Source organism: Mauremys reevesii, unplaced genomic scaffold (genome assembly GCF_016161935.1).
Source record: "Mauremys reevesii isolate NIE-2019 unplaced genomic scaffold, ASM1616193v1 Contig160, whole genome shotgun sequence".
Classification (NCBI taxonomy): Eukaryota; Metazoa; Chordata; order Testudines; family Geoemydidae; genus Mauremys; species Mauremys reevesii.
The window spans coordinates 55,404-73,086 of NW_024100783.1; the positions used below are offsets into that span (position 1 = coordinate 55,404).

Below are 17,683 nucleotides of genomic sequence, written 5' to 3' on the forward strand. Positions count from 1 at the left end.
GTTAGTTCTTCATGGAGACATCTCAGCTCCTCTTCCGCTGACCCCAGGTTCATGGGCTGGCCTGGAGTGGAGAAAAGGAAAAAAAGTACTGTAACGACTAATGAAACTGAACCTCTACTGCATGGATATTCATACAGGAGGATCCATGTGCTAGGCTGTTATCAGCATAGTGTAAAATCTTGGCCCCATCAAAGTCAACGGCAAAACTCCTGTTGACTATAATGGAGTCGGGATTACACCCTAAATGTCTGAAAGTTAACAGTAGTGGTATGTTATTGTGACTGATACAGGATTGAACAAGCACCGTATTCAGCTTGGAGCAGCTTTCTGGGGGTGTCTGGTTTCAGTAGCCTCTCTGCTCTCACTATTTACATCTAATCTCACATTCAAGTACAACTCATGGAGGTAGATGTGAGGGGTTCCAATGTAGAAGTGAATCCCTCCACCAAACTCTCGTTGTAAACGAGATGGGGCTTGACAAAACCTTCGGCAGGAAACCCAGGCTCATCCGTCACTTCTAAACAATGCTGGGATTTCTATGTTGTACACTCAAAGACTGGAGTCCCTTGTTCTGTTTCTGAATCACCAACACTGTTTTTTAGGACTGATTAATAATAATTAGAAATAGGGTGACCCGATGTCCCAATTTTATAGGGACAGTCCCGATTTTGGGGTCTCTCTCTTATATAGGCTCATATTATCCCCCACCCCAGTCCTGCATGAGTTTCATATTGGCTGTCTGGTCACCCTAATTGGAAATGGCCTTAAATAATAACCAAGATCTATCCCTTTACATCTAACCATTAGGTGAAAAGAATATCCTACGCCAGGGGTCAGCAACCTTTCAGAAGTGCTGTGCCGAGTCTTCATTTATTCACTCGAATTTAAGGTTTCGCGTGCCAGTAAGACAATTTAATGTTTTGAGAAGGTCTCTTTCTATAAGTCTATAATATATAACTAAACTATTGTTATATGTAAAGTAAATAAGGCTTTTAAAATGTTTCAGAAGCTTCATTTAAAATTAAATTAAAATGCGGAGCCCCCCGGACTGGTGGCCAGAACCTGGGCAGTGTGAGTGCCACTGAAAATCAGCTCACGTGCCACCTTCGGTACCCGTGCCATAGATTGCCAACCCCTGTCCCACTCTTTCACAAATGGGAAAATGGCCTACACTTACTCCAATAGCTTTGAATGCTCATGACAGAGGGCTGCTGCAAGAACTTTTTGTTTAAAGAATTAGTCCAGGAAACCCCTCCAATACAGCCAGTGGCAGGGTAAAGAGAATGAAAATGTTTAGTACCAAGGGCTTGTCTACATGGAGATAGTCAAGAAAGCTAATCCAAATTCATTTTCAAACTGCATTAGTTAAACTTCATTAAACACCTCTGGGGACACACTTATTTAGAATTAAAGGGGCCTTTTTCAGGTTAGTTTAATTCATGTAATTCACTAAAATTAAGAAGGGCCATTTTCATTCAGAATCAGAGCATCCACACGTGTTTAATGACACTTTAAAATTTACACCTTTAGTTCATTTGGATTAACTCTCCTTAGTGTCCCTGTGTAGAGAAGCTCTAAGGAACTGAGCAGTTATCTACCTGGTGCAGACCATTTATTATTTGTACAGTTCCCAGAAGTGTGCCACACTCTTTACACATCATAATCGTCTCTTCTAATGAGCTATTTACAAGATGCCCACCACTCTGTTATCTAAGTGCCAACAGACAGGACAGAAAGAACTAGAGAGGCAAAAAATGGACATTACAACAGTGAAAGAAGGTGAAGAATTACTTATACCTGCTAATGGGGAAGAATTACTTATACCTGCTAATGGTCTCCTCACCTTGTATACAGAGAAGGCAGCTGATACAGTCAAACACCCACTGACGAGACGTGGCCAGTGAATCACAGCTGTATGGTGCTATTGCTCCAATCAGAGATCCAAACTGATGAAAAGTTTCCTGAGTCTAATTAAAAAAGAATGAAGAATGAACGTTCTCCAGCTGTACTAGACTTCACTTGCCATCTTTATTGTTGATACCAGTCAGCTCTGTGTTTTTGGGGAACCAGGGCACAGTATCTAGCTTGTGTGACTCATGAAGGACACCCCCAATTCCCATCTCTGTTTGAACCAAAACCGATCAGAGAAAAGGCTTGCAGAGAACAATGAAGGGTTTGGGGAGACATACCTAGACGCCTCCTGACAAGGGTGACAAGATTAAGACATCTCCATTTGCATACAGAATGAAGAACAGAGACAACTCCGCATGCCTCAACTGCATGAAAGATGGAATAGGGATTAGCATAAAGAATGAAGAACAGAGAACCGCACTGAACTCTGGGACCAGAAAGCAGGGACGCATTGAATCATGGGAATCCCTGCTCCAGATGCTAATGAACCTACGCCTGCACACACTCAGCTCAGCAATTATCAGACCAATTCTAGTAATAAATCTTTGACTCATATCCCAAAATACTGAAGCAGCCTAGTTGCCTTGTGAGCTCCCCGGAAGAAAACAACACCCATAGCCAAGAATGATCAGCTCCTATTGTCTAGCCTAAAGAAAACCCTTGAGCCATCAGTTTACCCATAAACAAATCTAGTGTTCTCCCTTCAACCACTGTATTTTCTCTACAAACTCCCCTACCTATGCCCAAGAAAGGGTTCTGATGTATAGACCCAAACTCTGCATCAGTTCCACTGGGATTCCACCTCCTGACTGATCGTGCTGGGGGCTCTGCCTGTCTCCAGCACTCAGGACCCTGAGCTACCACCATCACCTGGGAACCCCGACCAGTTCAAGCCTCATGGAGTGGGTGAGATCCATCTCTCTCTCTCTGTTTTCTTTCCTACCTCAGGTATTAACCTTTAAAATGTAGCTGCTATGTTTGTTTAGCCCTCCTGGTGTGGTTATCACTATGATTCAATCAATAACTGTTATGGGTCAGCTGGTTGCTTCTCTCTCTCTCTATCAATTTGAGATTTTTGTGTTTTTAGCTTCCCCCATTTACTCTGCAGCAACACTTCTTGTATCTAAGCTAAAGATCCCTGTAGTGCCCCAAAATACTGTGGGGTTTGCTCATCAAGTGTGTTACTACCCGTACAATTGTAATGTGAAAGTGTGATAGGAATGTGTTAAACTTGGGGCACATAGGTGGGTGCGGGGAGCAGTGGAAAGTGCTGCTGAACCCAGCCTGTTGAGACCAGGGGTGCATGAGGGTACCAGCTTGAAAGTGCTGCTTAACCCAGCCCACTGAACACAGGGACATATGAGGGGGATCAGCTGGGGAGTGCTGATTGACTTGCTCTGCTAGTGTGTGCGCATGTTTGTCTAGTTCTAGTTATTAGCCCTGGGGAACCTAGGTCCTGCAGGAGAGCTCCATTGGGAGGGGACTTGTAGAAGGAAGGAGTAGAACACACAAGTGACATAAGCAGCACATTAATAAAATTACAGAACCGCCCCACCCCTCCCTTCCCCCACAGAAGAGTAACCCTAATTAATGAGCCTCCCCAAAGTAACAGGCACATCTGGTAACATTGTGCCTCTGATTCCTGTACTGAACTGGGTAACGCACATTGGAAAATATAATCCCAATTGTACATACAAACGGATGGGGTCTAAATTAGCTGTTATCACTCAAAGAAGAGACCTCAGAGTCATTGTGTACAGTTCTCTGAAAGCATCTGCTCCACATGCCGTCAAAAACGCTAACAACATGTTAGGAACCATTAGGAAGCGGATCGATAATAAGGCAGTAACAGGGCCGGCTCCAGGCACCAGACGAGAAAGCACATGCCTGAGGCGGCACATTGTAAGGGGCAGAATTCTGGCTAATCTTGGGGCGGGGCATTCCGGCCACCTTGCCGTGGTTTTTTTTTTGTTTTGGCAGCCCGGTCTGCAGCTCTGGAGCCCCCGGCTGGCTCCCCACGCTCCGCCAGTCCCAGCCCAGCCGGGGCACGGACTCCGGCCCGGGGGTGGGGGTGGGAGGCAGGAACTAGCGATCCCCACCGCTCACCGTGCTGCCGGGCTCCCCGGGACGTGCCACTCCCCGCTGCCTGCACCCGCCTCCGCCTCCCATGCCGCTCTGAGCCCGGCCCGGCTGAGCCGCCTTTAAAGGAGTGGCTGAGCCAGCACCTCCTGCAGCCCCCAGGAGAGGCACCCCAAGGCCGGAGGAGGGAGCCCGTCTCGCCCAGCTGCGAGCGGGCTGCAGCGCCTGGCTGCCTACAGGGGGTGGGCGCCACCATTCATCCCCCTGCGAGCCGTCTTGACCACCCTCCACACGCTCCCTGCGGCTGGTGGTTTTTTGTTTTTTTTTTTGTTTTTGCTTCGGCAGTCCAGCCACCCCCTTTTTTTTTGTGCTTGGGGCAGCAAAAAAGCTAGAGCTGGCCCTAGCTGCACAGGCTTTGAGCTGTCCAAATCTCATTCATGTCAATACAAATTGTACTGCTAGAACTTCAGATACTGCTTTGTCCCACTTAATGATTCCTGAATCTAAAGAATCTGGTGCCCCAATCACAACCCCAGCACCTTTCCCTACACACTGCACTTTCTGCTGCTCATCATGTATTTTGGGGATAGAGTGAGCAGACCCAGATGGGATTCTGCAGACTCTTTTTTTATTCCCCCCTTCTCTTTTGAGCTGGATGTCAAATTGGGGCATTTTGTTGTGTTTGTCATTTCTAAGACATGCGAAGTGACTATTCCAATCTACTCATCACTGGTGAGGCCTCATCTGAAGTATTGTGTCCAGTTCTGGGGACCACACTTTAGGAAACATATGGACAAATTGGAGAGATTCCAGGGAGCTAGAAAAATGGTAAGAGGTTTAGAAAACATGACCTGTGACGAAAGGTTGGACATGTTTAGTCTTCAGAAGAGAAGGCTGAGAGGGAAGAGAACAGTCTTGGTTGTTATAATGAGATGGTGATCAACTGTTCTCCCTGTCAACTGGGGCTTGGACAAGAAGTTATTGGCTTAGGGTATGTCTATACTACCCACCGCATCGGCGGGTAGTGTTCGATGTATAGCACATTGATTTATCGCGTCTCGTCTGAACGCGATAAATCGCTCTGCTAATCGACACCCATACTCCACCTCGGCAGGAGGAGTAAGCGGTGCCGACAGGGGAGCCGTACCAGTCGACTCGCCGCCGTGAGGATGGCCAGATAAGTCGACCTAAGATACTTCGACTTCAGCTACGCGAATAGCTTAGCTGCAGTTGTGTATCTTAGTTCAAACCCCCACCCCCCACTAGTGTAGCCCAGGCCTTATTCAGCAGCAAGGGAGATTGAGGTAAGATATTAGAAAAACTTTCCAACTTTAAGGATGGTTAAGCACTGGCACAGGTTAGCTAGGGAGGTTGTGGAATCCCTGAAATTGGGGGTTCTTAAGAACCAGTTTGGACAAACATTGGTCAGGGATGGTTTAGGTTTACTTGGTCCTGCCTCAGCGTGGGGAGATGACTTCTTGAAGGTCCATCCAGCCCTACATTTCCATGATTCTCTAGCAGCAGAGCATCCTGCTCTATGGTTGGGGCCAATGCTGTTCCAAGGTTAGCCTCCAGGAGAGGCTCAACTACCATCGGGGCATCATATCACCTCAATTCTGAAGATAAAGCATCACCACCTGTCTCCATTTGCAAAGGTAGCAACAGTCCCAGTAGTCACCCAGGACCCATATTCCATCCATGCCATAAGGCATTTTTTTTATAAAAAAAAAAACAGTGATGGTGATTAACCATTGGAACAAACGTAGGGATGTGGTAAATTCTCCAGCATTTGATGTCTTCAAAACAAGAGCGGGATGCCTTTCTGGAAGAGATGCTCTAGGGTAAAAGTGACTTTAACTATATCATGTACATTAATGCTACTGATGGAGAAAGTCAAAAGCTAAAAGCTTTGTAGTCAATGTAAGTGTGCCTTGGCTTAATGCCTCTGTTATTCACCTGAATCAAGCTAGCACTTTGCTGGACCCATCTGAGAAAGGCAAAGGACACAGCTGCTCTTTAATGTGTGCGTGTTTTAAAGATGCATAGCACAATACAGGCTCCTACAGACAGACCCTTAATGAGAATGCTGCAGCACAGACACGAACATGAATGAAGGAATTGCAGAATACGTCAACCAACACAAGAAATTAAAGGCAGCATAGCTCAGATTCTGATCTTCTAATCAGTCCCCAAATGCTTGGCATTGCTAAGTATGTCAAAGGGTGTGGAGATACTGTGGCTGTGAGTAAACAGACATCTTTCCCATTAAAGTTCGGTTGCAAAGACTGCTCCCCTCATCCATCACAACGTGACCATCCTGCCAAGCAAGAGGCAGGCAGTAGCTGCTTCTGATGGGCTTCAGACTGTAGCAGGAGTGAGGAAAAAATAAAAGATCCATCAATTGGATCCATAAATTAAAAGATGAAGGTTGGAAGTGCCAAGTTCTGAACAGCACGGTGCATCTGGTGTAGGGAGGGGCGAGAGGAAAAGTGGGGCCTCATTTCCTGCTTAGTTCTCCTAGAATGCTCCTAGCGCTGCACTACCCTGCTTCAGCCATGCTGCATTAGCTGGGGCAGGTATCTGTGGGGCATCCATCCACTGCGGTGTGAAATGGTGGCAGAACTGAAGCAGCTGGAACACCTCGGAGGGGGTACTGTGTATAAGCAGACATACATGAGTAAAGGAAGAGGTGTGAGGGAGGACAGAGAAGGAAAAAGGAGGGCTTGGATGAAAACAGAAGGGAGGGAAGAAAAGAACAGAACTAGCAGGTAAAGACAGACAATCTAGGAAGTTTCTGGAAAGTGTAGGGGACAATTTCCTGGTGCAAGTGCTGGAGGAACCAACTAGGGTAAAAGCTCTTCTTGACCTGCTGCTCACAAACAGGGAAGAAATAGTAGAGGAAGCAATAGTGGATGGGAACCTGGGAGGCAGTGACCATGAGATGGTCGAGTTCAGGATCCTGACACAAGGAAAAAGGGAAAGCAGTAGAACAGAGACCCTGGATTTCAGAAAAGCTGACTTCGACTCCCTCAGGGAACTGATGGGCAAGGTCCCCTGGGAGAATAACATGATGGGGAAAGGAGTCGAGAAAGCTGGCTGTATTTCAAAGAAACCTTATTGAGGTTGCAGGAACAAACCATCCCAATGTGTAGGAAGAAAAGTAAATATGGCAGGTGACCAGCTTGGCTTAACAGTGAAATCCTTGCTCGACTTAAACACAAAAAAACAGCTTACAAGAAGTGGAAGATTGGACAAATAACCAGGGAGGAGTATAAAAGTATTGTTCAGGCATGCAGGTGTGAAATCAGGAAGGCCAAATCACACTTGGAGTTGCAGCTAGCCGGAGATGTTAGGAGTAACAAGAAGGGTTTCTTTAGGTATGTTAGCAACAGGAAGAAAGTCAAGGAAAGTGTGGGCCCCGTGCTGAATGAGGAGGAACCTAGTGACAGAGGATGTGGAGAAAGCTAGTGTACTCAATGCTTTTTTTGCCTCTGTCTTCACAGACAAGGTCAGCTCCCAGACAGCTGCACTCTGCAGCACAGTATGGGGAGGAGGTGACCAGCTCTCTGCGGGGGAAGAAGTAGTTCGGGACTATTTAGAAAAGCTGGACGAGCACAAGTCCATGGGGCCGGATGCGCTGCATCCGAGGGTGCTAAAGGAGTTGGCCGATGAGATTGCAGAGCCATTGGCCATTATCTTTGAAAAATCATGGCGATCGGGGGAGGTCCTGGATGACTGGAAAATAGCTAATGTAGTGCCCATCTTTAAAAAAGGGAAGAAGGAAGATCCAGGGAACTACAGGCCAGTCAGTCTCACCTCAGTCCCTGGAAAAATCATGGAACAGGTCCTCAAAGAATCAATCCTGAACCACTTAAAGGAGGGGAAGGTGATCAGGAACAGTCAGCATGGATTCACCAAGGGCAAGTCATGCCTGACTAACCTAATTGCCTTCTATGACGAGATAACCGGCTCTGTGGATGAGGGAAAGCAGTGGATGTACTATTTCTGGATTTTAGCAAAGCTTTTGATACAGTCTCCACAGTATTCTTGCCAGCAAGTTAAAGAAGTCTGGGCTGGATGAATGGACGGTAAGGTGGATAGAAAACTGGCTAGATGGTCGGGCTCAACGGGTAGTGATCAATGGTTCCATGTCTAGTTGGCAGCCGGTATCAAGTGGAGTGCCCCAAGGGTCGGTGCTGGGGCCGGTTTTGTTCAATATCTTCATTAACGATCTGGAGGATGGTGTGGACTGCACCCTTAGCAAGTTTGCAGATGACACTAAACTGGGAGGAGTGGTTGATACGCTGGAGGGTAGGGATAGGATACAGAGGGACCTAGACAAATTAGAGGATTGGGCCAAAAGAAATATGATGAGGTTCAACAAGGACAAGTGCAGAGTCCTGCACTTAGGACAGAAGAATCCCATGCACTGCTACAGACTAGGGACCGAATGGCTGGGTAGCAGTTCTGCAGAAAAGGACGGTGGACGAGGAAAGCTGAATATGAGTCAACAGTGTGCCCTTGTTGCCGAGAAGGCTAATGGCATTTTGGGTTGTATAAGTAGGGGCATTTCCAGCAGATCGAGGGATGTGATCATTCCCCTCTATTCAGCACTGGTGAGGCCTCATTTGGAGTACTGTGTCCAGTTTTGGGCCCCACACTACAAGAAGGATGTAGATAAATTGGAGAGAGTCCAGCGGAGGGCAAAAAAAATGATTAGGGGCCTGGAGCACATGACTTATGAGGAGAGGCTGAGGGAACTGGGATTGTTTAGTCTGCAGAAGAGAAGAATGAGGGGGGATTTGATAGCTGCTCTCAACTACCTGAAAGGGGGTTCCAAAGAGGATGGATCTAGACTGTTCTCAGTGGTAGAAGATGACAGAACAAGGAGCAATCGTCTCAATTTGCAGAGGGGCAGGTTTAGGTTGGATATTAGGAAAAACTTTTTCACTAGTAGGGTGGTGAAGCACTGGAATGGGTTACCTAGGGAGGTGGTGGAATCTCCTTCCTTAGAGGTTTTTAAGGTCAGGCTTGACAAAGCCCTGGCTGGGATGATTTAGTTGGGTTTGGTCCTGCTTTGAGCAGGGGGTTGGACTAGATGACTTCCTGAGGTCCCTTCCAACCCTGATATTCTATGATTCTATGAAGAGAAAATGAATGGAACGAGGAACACAATAGAAAGGACAACAATGGCAAAGCTGACTGAAGCAGGGTTAATTAGAGACTCAGGAGAGAACTCTGCAGCAAACAGAGGCCTCTGTTGGCTAAGTGGTGAGGATTCCCCCAGCTATTTTCATTTATTAGTGCTGACCCTCCACCCTCTCTGAGAAGGTCAAATCACCCCTCCAAAGAGCAGCATGCAAGAGCAGTGGCGTGACTAGGAGAGTGCACACAGACAGAGTACAAGAGCAGCCTTTGGAGAAGGGGACCAGTGGATTGCAGTAACCAACTGCAGTTGCTGAGGGCTATTTCAACCACCATTGGGCATCAGTTCCTACTGCTGCTCTAGCGCCTCCTCCAGGAGAGAGGGACCTTAGGGTGCTCCCTACTGAGAGAGAAATGAAAAGTCAGTCACTGGGGTGGGGCCTGCACAGGAATTAATGGGCAGAGTCAGACAAGAGCCTGTGGCATGGTGCTTGAATGAGCGGAGGGTTACACACAATGATGGGATGCAGCTGTGACGGAGTGTGATGCAATTAATACATACCGGGATTGAATTGCGGGTTATGCTCATAAATCTAACTGCAATTAGTACAGGTTTCTGGATTAGAGAGGACATGAAAAGGAAAGCAGAAGGTTAGAGTGCACATGCCATTGCTCCCTTAAAAGAACTTCTAGAGTCTTTCAATGTCATGAGTGAGTCAGCTCTCTGCAGCATCAGCAACAACGCACAGCTGAGCCCCAAGCTTTGCAAAATAACTGTTGAAGCGCCTGTTTGGAGCAGATTTAGCATTGGCTGCAATTCACAAAGCAGGATTTCTGATAGGACATGCCACAGGAGGATACTGGATCTTTATAAATGGAGAGCCTGCTCTTCCTTTCAGCAGCACAGACCTGGGTTGACTGTCCTGTGATAAATCAGCCATTCTTTCTCATTCTATGAGCAGAACACAGCAGATGACAGCCTGTTGCTTATTCAGCTTACAGCAAAGGGGGACACAGGTCGCTTCAATTCCCAGACTCTGCCTCTCATTCATCTACCCAGTTGGGTGTGTGAAAGCTAAATGAGCTAGTATTCCAAACTCCCAGAAAGGCAGTGGAGGAAAAGAAAGTGTCCCTTTATAGGCAGCTCAGTTCAGTCCTCGCTGCTGAAGGCAGTACTAAGGGAGGATAATCAATAGCTGAAGTTGCAAGAGTTGTCAGAGGCATGTATCCTGAGAAGGGGAAAACGGCTCGTAGGTAGCAGTTTTAGACCGAGCTGGATGAGCAAGCGTCTTAGAGGGGTTATTAAGAAAAAACAGAAAGCGTACCAGGAGTGGAAAATGGGAGGGATCAGCAAAGAAACCTACCTTATTGAGGTCAGAGGGTGTAGGGAAGCAGTGAGAAAGGCGGTGGAGATGGACCTAGCGAAGGGATTAAAACCAATAGCAAACGGTTTTTAGCCATATAAATAGGAAGAAAACCAAGAAAGAAGAAGTGGGACCGCTTAAAACTTTAGAGATTAGGGATAATCTTGGAATGGCACAATATCTAAACGAATATTTTGCCTCGGTCTTTAATGAGGCTAATGAAGGGCTAAGGAATAGTGATAGAGGACCGATGGGAATGAAGATATGGGGTAGACATTACGGTATCTGAGGTAGAAGCCAAACTTGAACAACTTAACGGAAGTAAATCGGGGGGATAATCTTCATCCTAGAATATTAAGTGATATTGCTAGCCCGTAGCTTATATTTTAATAAGTCTCTAAATTCGGGGTTGTACGTCGGGTTTACCTTGACTGGAGATTAGCTAATGTAGTTCCTATATTCGGCCTGTTAGTTTAACATCTGTAGTATGCAAAGTCATGGAAAAAATCTTAAAAGAGAGAGTGGTTCCGGAGCATGAGGCCGATGGCAACTGGGATAGATTACTGGGATGGATTTACGAAAGGTAGATTGTGCCAAACCAACCTGATCTCCTTCTTTGAGAAAGTAACAGATTTTTTAGACAAGGGAAATGCGGTGGATCTAATATATCTGGATTTCAGTAAGGCGTTTGATACGGTACCGCATGAAGAATTACTGGTTAAATTGGAAAAGATGGGGATCGAAATGAAAATCCAGAGGTGGATAAGGAGCTGGTTAAAGGGAGACTTCAGAGGGTAGTATTGAAGGGGAACTGTCAGGTTGGAGGGTTTACCAGTGGAGTTCCTCTTTGGGTCCGATTTTATTTAATCTATTTATTGCTGACCTGGGAACCAAGAGTAGGAGTGGGCTGATAAAGTTTGCGGATGACACCAAGTTGGGAAAGGATCGATATCCTCCAGGGAGATTTGGATGACCTTGTAAACTGGAGTATTAGTAACAGGATGAAATTCAATAGTGAGAAGTGTAAGGTTATGCATTTAGGGATGACTAACGAGAATTTTAGTTATAAGCTGGGGACGCACCAGTTGGAAGTAACGGAGGAGGAGAAGGACCTAGGAGTCCTGGTTGATCGTAGGATGACTATGAGTAGGCAATGTGATGTGGCTGTTTAAAAAGCTAATGCGGTCTTGGGATGCATTAGGCGAGGTATTTCTAGTAGGGATAAGGAGGTGCTAGTCCGAGACCTCATTTGGAGTTTTGTGTGCAGTTTTGGTCTCCCATGTTTAAGAAGGATGAATTCAAACTGGAACGGGTACAAAGAAGGGCCACTAGAATGATCCGAGGTATGGAAGGCCTGTCGTATGAAAGGAGACTTGAGGAGCTCGGTTTGTTTTCCTTAACCAAAAGAAGGATAAGAGGAGATATGATTGCACTCTTTAAATATATCAGAGGATAAATACCAGGAAGGAGAGGAATTATTTCAGCTCAGTGCTAATGTGGACACGAGGACAAACGGATATAAATTGTCAGTCAGGAAATTCAGGCTTGAAATTAGACGAAGGTTTCTAACCATCAGGGAGTGCAATACTGGAACAGCCTACCGAGGAAACAGTAGGACCTCCACGACTTTAAGATTAAGCTAGATAAGTTTATGGAGGAGATGGTATGATAGGATAACGGGCTTAGTCAATAGGTCAATTAAATGCCACACTGGTAAATAGTACAATGGGTCAATGATATGATATAACCTTTTTCCAGAGGGTATGGCTGGAGAATCTTGCCCGCATGCTCGGAAGATTGGCAGTGGCCCTGGAGGGCATGGGGCAGGGGTCGCTTGCAAAGGAGTGGGTGGATCTGGCCTGCATCTAGCAGGAGGTCAGACTAGATGATCATAATGGTCCCTTCTGATCTTGAATTCTATGATTCTATGATTCTATGACTCATATTCAGCTTCTCAGTCCTTTTCTGCAGAACTGCTACCCAGCCATTCGGTCCCTAGTCTGTAACAGTGCATGGGATTCTTCCGTCCTAAGTGCAGGACTCTGCACTTGTCCTTGTTGAACCTCATCATATTTCTTTTGGCCCAATCCTCTAATTTGTGTAGGTCCCTCTGTATCCTATCCCTACCCTCCAGCGTATCAACCACTCCTCCCAGTTTAGTGTCATCTGCAAACTTGCTCAGGGTGCAGTCCACACCATCCTCCAGATCGTTAATGAAGATATTGAACGGCACTCCACTTGATACCGGCTGCCAACTAGACATAGAAACATTGATCACTACCCGTTGAGCCCGACCATCTAGCCAGTTTTCTATCCACCTTACCGTCCATTCATCCAGCCCAGACTTCTTTAACTTGCTGGCAAGAATACTGTGGGAGACTGTATCAGCTTTGCTAAAATCCAGAAATAGTACATCCACTGCTTTCCCCTCATCCACAGAGCCGGTTATCTCGTCATAGAAGGCAATTAGGTTAGTCAGGCATGACTTGCCCTTGGTGAATCCATGCTGACTGTTCCTGATCACCTTCCCCTCCTTTAAGTGGTTCAGGATTGATTCCTTGAGGACCTGTTCCATGATTTTTCCAGGGACTGAGGTGAGACTGACTGGCCTGTAGTTCCCTGGATCTTCCTTCTTCCCTTTTTTAAAGATGGGCACTACATTAGCTTTTTTCCAGTCATCCGGGACCTCCCCCGATCACCATGATTTTTCAAAGATAATGGCCAATGGCTCTGCAATCTCATCAGCCAACTCCTTTAGCACCCTCGGATGCAGCGCATCCGGCCCCATGGACTTGTGCTCGTCCAGCTTTCCTAAATAGCCCCGAACTACTTCTTTCTCCACAGAGAGCTGGTCACCTCCTCCCCATACCGTGCTGCAGAGTGCAGCTGTCTGGGAGCTGACCTTGTCTGTGAAGACAGAGGCAAAAAAAGCATTGAGTACACTAGCTTTCTCCACATCCTCTGTCACTAGGTTCCCTCCCTCATTCAGCAAGGGGCCCACACTTTCCTTGACTTTCTTCCTGTTGCTAACATACCTAAAGAAACCCTTCTTGTTACTCCTAACATCTCCGGCTAGCTGCAACTCCAAGTGTGATTTGGCCTTCCTGATTTCACACCTGCATGCCTGAACAATACTTTTATACTCCTCCCTCCCTTTCCTGACTGGAACTGCACTTTAGAGACTCAACATTCAGCAAACAATTCGAGCTGAATATGAGATTCTGGTTGGATAAAGTCAAAAGACTGAGAAAAACTTTTCACACAATAATGCACAGATCCACGTAGGAGGCTTTGAACATATGGACTGTATGTTCAAACCCAGCATGGGTAGTGATCCAACCAGAACAATAAATGAGAAAGTAGGTGTGCGGCTTGGTTAGACCTCTGACCAGTGCCACTCTTCCATGTCTGCTTCTTCTCATTCACTGTTACCACAGCACAAATGAAAACAACATGAAGAGAATGTCCAGGGGAGGTTTCCACACTGGATAGACCTCCATGCAAGAACACACCAGGAAGAAATGGTGACAGCAACTGGTTTTGATCTCATTTAAAATTCACAAGTTATTGTACTATCATCTCTTAATCTTTTAGTGCCAGGATTGGGCTGTTCCTATAGCTAACATCAAATGCTATAACAAAAACTCTAACTTTTGCTGTCACTGTGTTCAACTGCCAACATTGGCATAAAATGCATTAGTGCAAACTACAAGGTCCATCAAAGCAAATACACTGCTAAGATAAGCTTGATGCTCTATTAGTTCCATCATAAGCTTAAATGAAAAGTCACCAGGTTCTGCATAAAGTTAAAAAACAACTAGGAAATCTGCTGTTACCTTCTGGATAAAGGGCACCTTCTCAAAATATACCAAATGGCACCAACTCTCTCAGCTGATGCACTGTGAAAATGTAACCCTTAGCAGCCTGAATCCATCCAGCAGCAACAAATTAATAAATGCAAATGATCTAACCATTTCTGATCAGTACCTTGGACTAATATTTATTTTTCAGACTCCAAATTTTCCTGAGCATTAGCAAGCAAGATTTTTAAAGATGAACTTGGAGAATACATTAATGTCACTTCACTAGAGCTCAGGAAATGAATTCACACCAAGTAGTTATTTTATTTTAGCAGAGTTTTCTTGGACTGAATTCTTTCATTTCCTGTTTGCTACATTTCTGGCTGTGTGCCACTGAATTGTGGCCAAAGCCGTAGGCCTGGTTTGGTGAACCAACAGCATTAGGATAAAATTTTTGTTTTCCTGAGCAGAAGGGGAGGGAGGTGGCATGTAGCCAGGGCCGGCTCCAGGCACCAGCGGGCCAAGCGCGCGCTTGGGGCGGCATCCCCCAGGGGGCGGCAGACAGCCCCGGTGGACCTCCCGCAGGCATGCCTGCGGGAGGTCCACCGGAGCCGCCAACTGGCAACCGCCAAAGCGCCCCCCCCAGGGGCGCAAATCCTAGAGCCGCCCCTGCCTGCAGCCGCGGGGAACCAAGAGCCCTTTAAATCCCAGCCGCGGTGGGGAATCAAAGGGCTCTGGGCTGCCCTCAGCGACGGGGAGCCCAGAGCCTTTTAAATCCCAGCCGCGGCGGGGATTTAAAAGGCTCTGGGCTGCCCGCTGTGGCGGGGAGCCCAGAGCCTTTTAAATCCCAGCCGCGGCTAAAGCAGCCGGCTGAATTGCCCCCCCCCCCCCGCAGGGCGGCAATTCAGCCGGCTGCTTGGGGCGGCAAAAACTGTAGAGCCGGCCCTGGGCAGTAAATATCATTATACTGTAGATATAGAAATCTACAGTACCCCCACACCTTGAATACTGCATGCAGTTTTGCTCATCTCACCTCAAAAAAGATATGTTAGAACTGGAAGAAATACAGAGAAGAGTAACAAAAATTATTAGGCATATGGGACAACTTCTCATATAAGGAGAGATTAAAAAGACAGGGACTTTTCAGCTAGGAAAAGAGACGACTAAGAGGGACTATGATAGAGATCTATCAAATCATGATTGGTGTAGAGAAAGTCAATAAGGAAGTGTTATTTAGTCCTTCACATATCACAGGAACAAGGGGTCACCCAATGAAATTAATAGGCAGCAGGTTTAAAACAAAAAAAAGGAAGCATTTCTTCACACAATGCAGTCAACCTGTGGAACTCATTGCCACAGAGAGGTTGTGAAGGCCAAAAGTATAACTGGGTTCAAAAAAGAATGAGATGAGTTCACGGAGGATAGGTCCATCTCTGGCTACTAGCTAACATGGTCAGGGATGCAACCCTATGATCTGGATGTCTCTAAACCTCTGACTGCCAGATGCCGGGGCTGGGACTGTCCAACAGGGGATGGTTCACTTGACAATTGCCTTGTTCTGTTCATTCCCTCTGATGCATCTGGCACCCACCACTGTCAGAAGACAGGATACTGGGTAGGTCAACCATTCTTCTGGGGGATCCAGGATAGCCACTCTTATGGTTTATGATCTTAGCTGATTACATAGAAATTCAGCTTTAGCATCCTGGGAGCATAAGAACCAAGAATGCATTTGTGACACTGGCAGACCAGTCAACCTGTGTATGACCCATAATAACTTAACAAGAGGCACTTCTACTGTGTCAAGACAGTTCACGTGCATGTGAATTTCAAAGAGATGTATTAGACTAGCAATCATCAACTCATTCAAAAATGAACAATAGATGCTAAGTGTATTTGTCTGTGGTTATCTATACTCGGTTAGAAGTTTCACAATGTAAGTAAATTAGCTTGTAGATGCTAATTCCCTTTCATGGCTTAATTGCCTTAATTATGTGTGCAAGGTGTTCAGTTAGCCTTAAAATCAAAGATGTAAGACACTTCAGGAAACCAATCATTTCTACATTATCTTCAGCTTAACTATCTGTGTTATAATGGAAGAACGGCTAATTACCTTATGTGAATGAATGTAACTAGTTTACTGGGTATGCACAGGAAATAGAAGATTATCTTCAAAGCAAAGTACAACAGGCCATCCGCATTGGGGGAAGGGCCTTCTGTGACAATTTCTGTGAGGTAGGCTTGTCAGCCTGGTAGAATAGCTATAAAAGAGAAGGCTCGGGCCTGATCCTATCATCTCTAGACTGCTTAAATGTTGAACAGGGACAGTGTAAGCCATAGGACAGAGATCTTCCAAATAATCATTTGGAAGAACCTGGAAAATGCCTGGAAAAACTAACAGACTTTACATCTAAGCTGCCTTTGGATTCTGATCTGTTGGGATGATTCCAGAGAGACTTTTACAAACCAGCAGTTTATTCCATCACTGTTGTGATCCTGAACTATGAACATGGAAAGTCACTTGTCTGGATATTGATCTTTTAACCATTTGTAACTCTTCTTTCTTTTAACAATAAATCTTAGATTTAGTTAAGGATTGGCTGACAGCGTGCTATTTGGTGAAGACCAGAGATTAACATTGACCTGGGAATAAGCATCTGGGCCTTTATGATCAGTGAACCCCACATATGGTGAATCAGGTTTCCAGTAACCCCTCACTATATTAGACATAGAATATCAGGGTTGGAAAGGACCTCAGGAGGTATCTAGTCCAACCCCTGGCTCAAAGCAGGACCAATCCCCAGACAGATTTTTACCCCAGTTCCCTAAATGGCCCCCTCAAATACTGAACTCACAACCTGGGGTTTAGCAGGCCACTGCTCAAACCACTGAGCTATCCCTCCCCCGTCTTCCAAGACAGAGATGTTTAGATGGGAGCCAAGGTCTGGAATGCCAAAAAGGGGACCATGTTTGGCATCTTGTTAACTAGGGTGGAAGCTCTTTTGTTGTTGACTTGGTGAATCTAATGATAGAATAAGCCATCAGTTTGGGGGTTGTCTCCCTCTACTTCTTGCAGTCTGCCCGCAGTGTGGTCACAGCATTGTTGTGTAAACCTCTCACTCACGGAAGCAGAGGGATGTTAGTCACCTTGAGATCCCAGCTGCTGTCCTGGAAGAGTTTTTCATGCATTTGCGTTGAGTGTCAGATCTGACGTAAGCAGGGAAGTCAGCTCAAGGAAGAGTACAGCTATACTCACTGTGCTATGAACTGTCTCTTGATAGACAGTCAGCAGCTGGGTGCTGGCCTGCAAGGCCCGTTCTCTCTCCCACTCTTTCCCCGAACTGAACCATGTCCTTAGGAGCTGTTGGCAGAGCAGGGGAATGG

At 46.1% G+C, this 17,683-nt stretch overlaps 1 long non-coding RNA gene across 1 annotated transcript; it reads right to left on the reverse strand.

Annotated features, from left to right (window-relative positions):
- LOC120393201 lies at positions 1 to 17,598 on the reverse strand. Its single transcript, XR_005591940.1, has 3 exons — positions 17,556 to 17,598; positions 1,844 to 1,967; positions 1 to 61 (listed from the first exon to the last, which is right to left on the reverse strand). It is a non-coding gene; the product is annotated as an uncharacterized LOC120393201 (long non-coding RNA).
- Between the last annotated feature and the right edge of the window lie 85 nt (positions 17,599 to 17,683).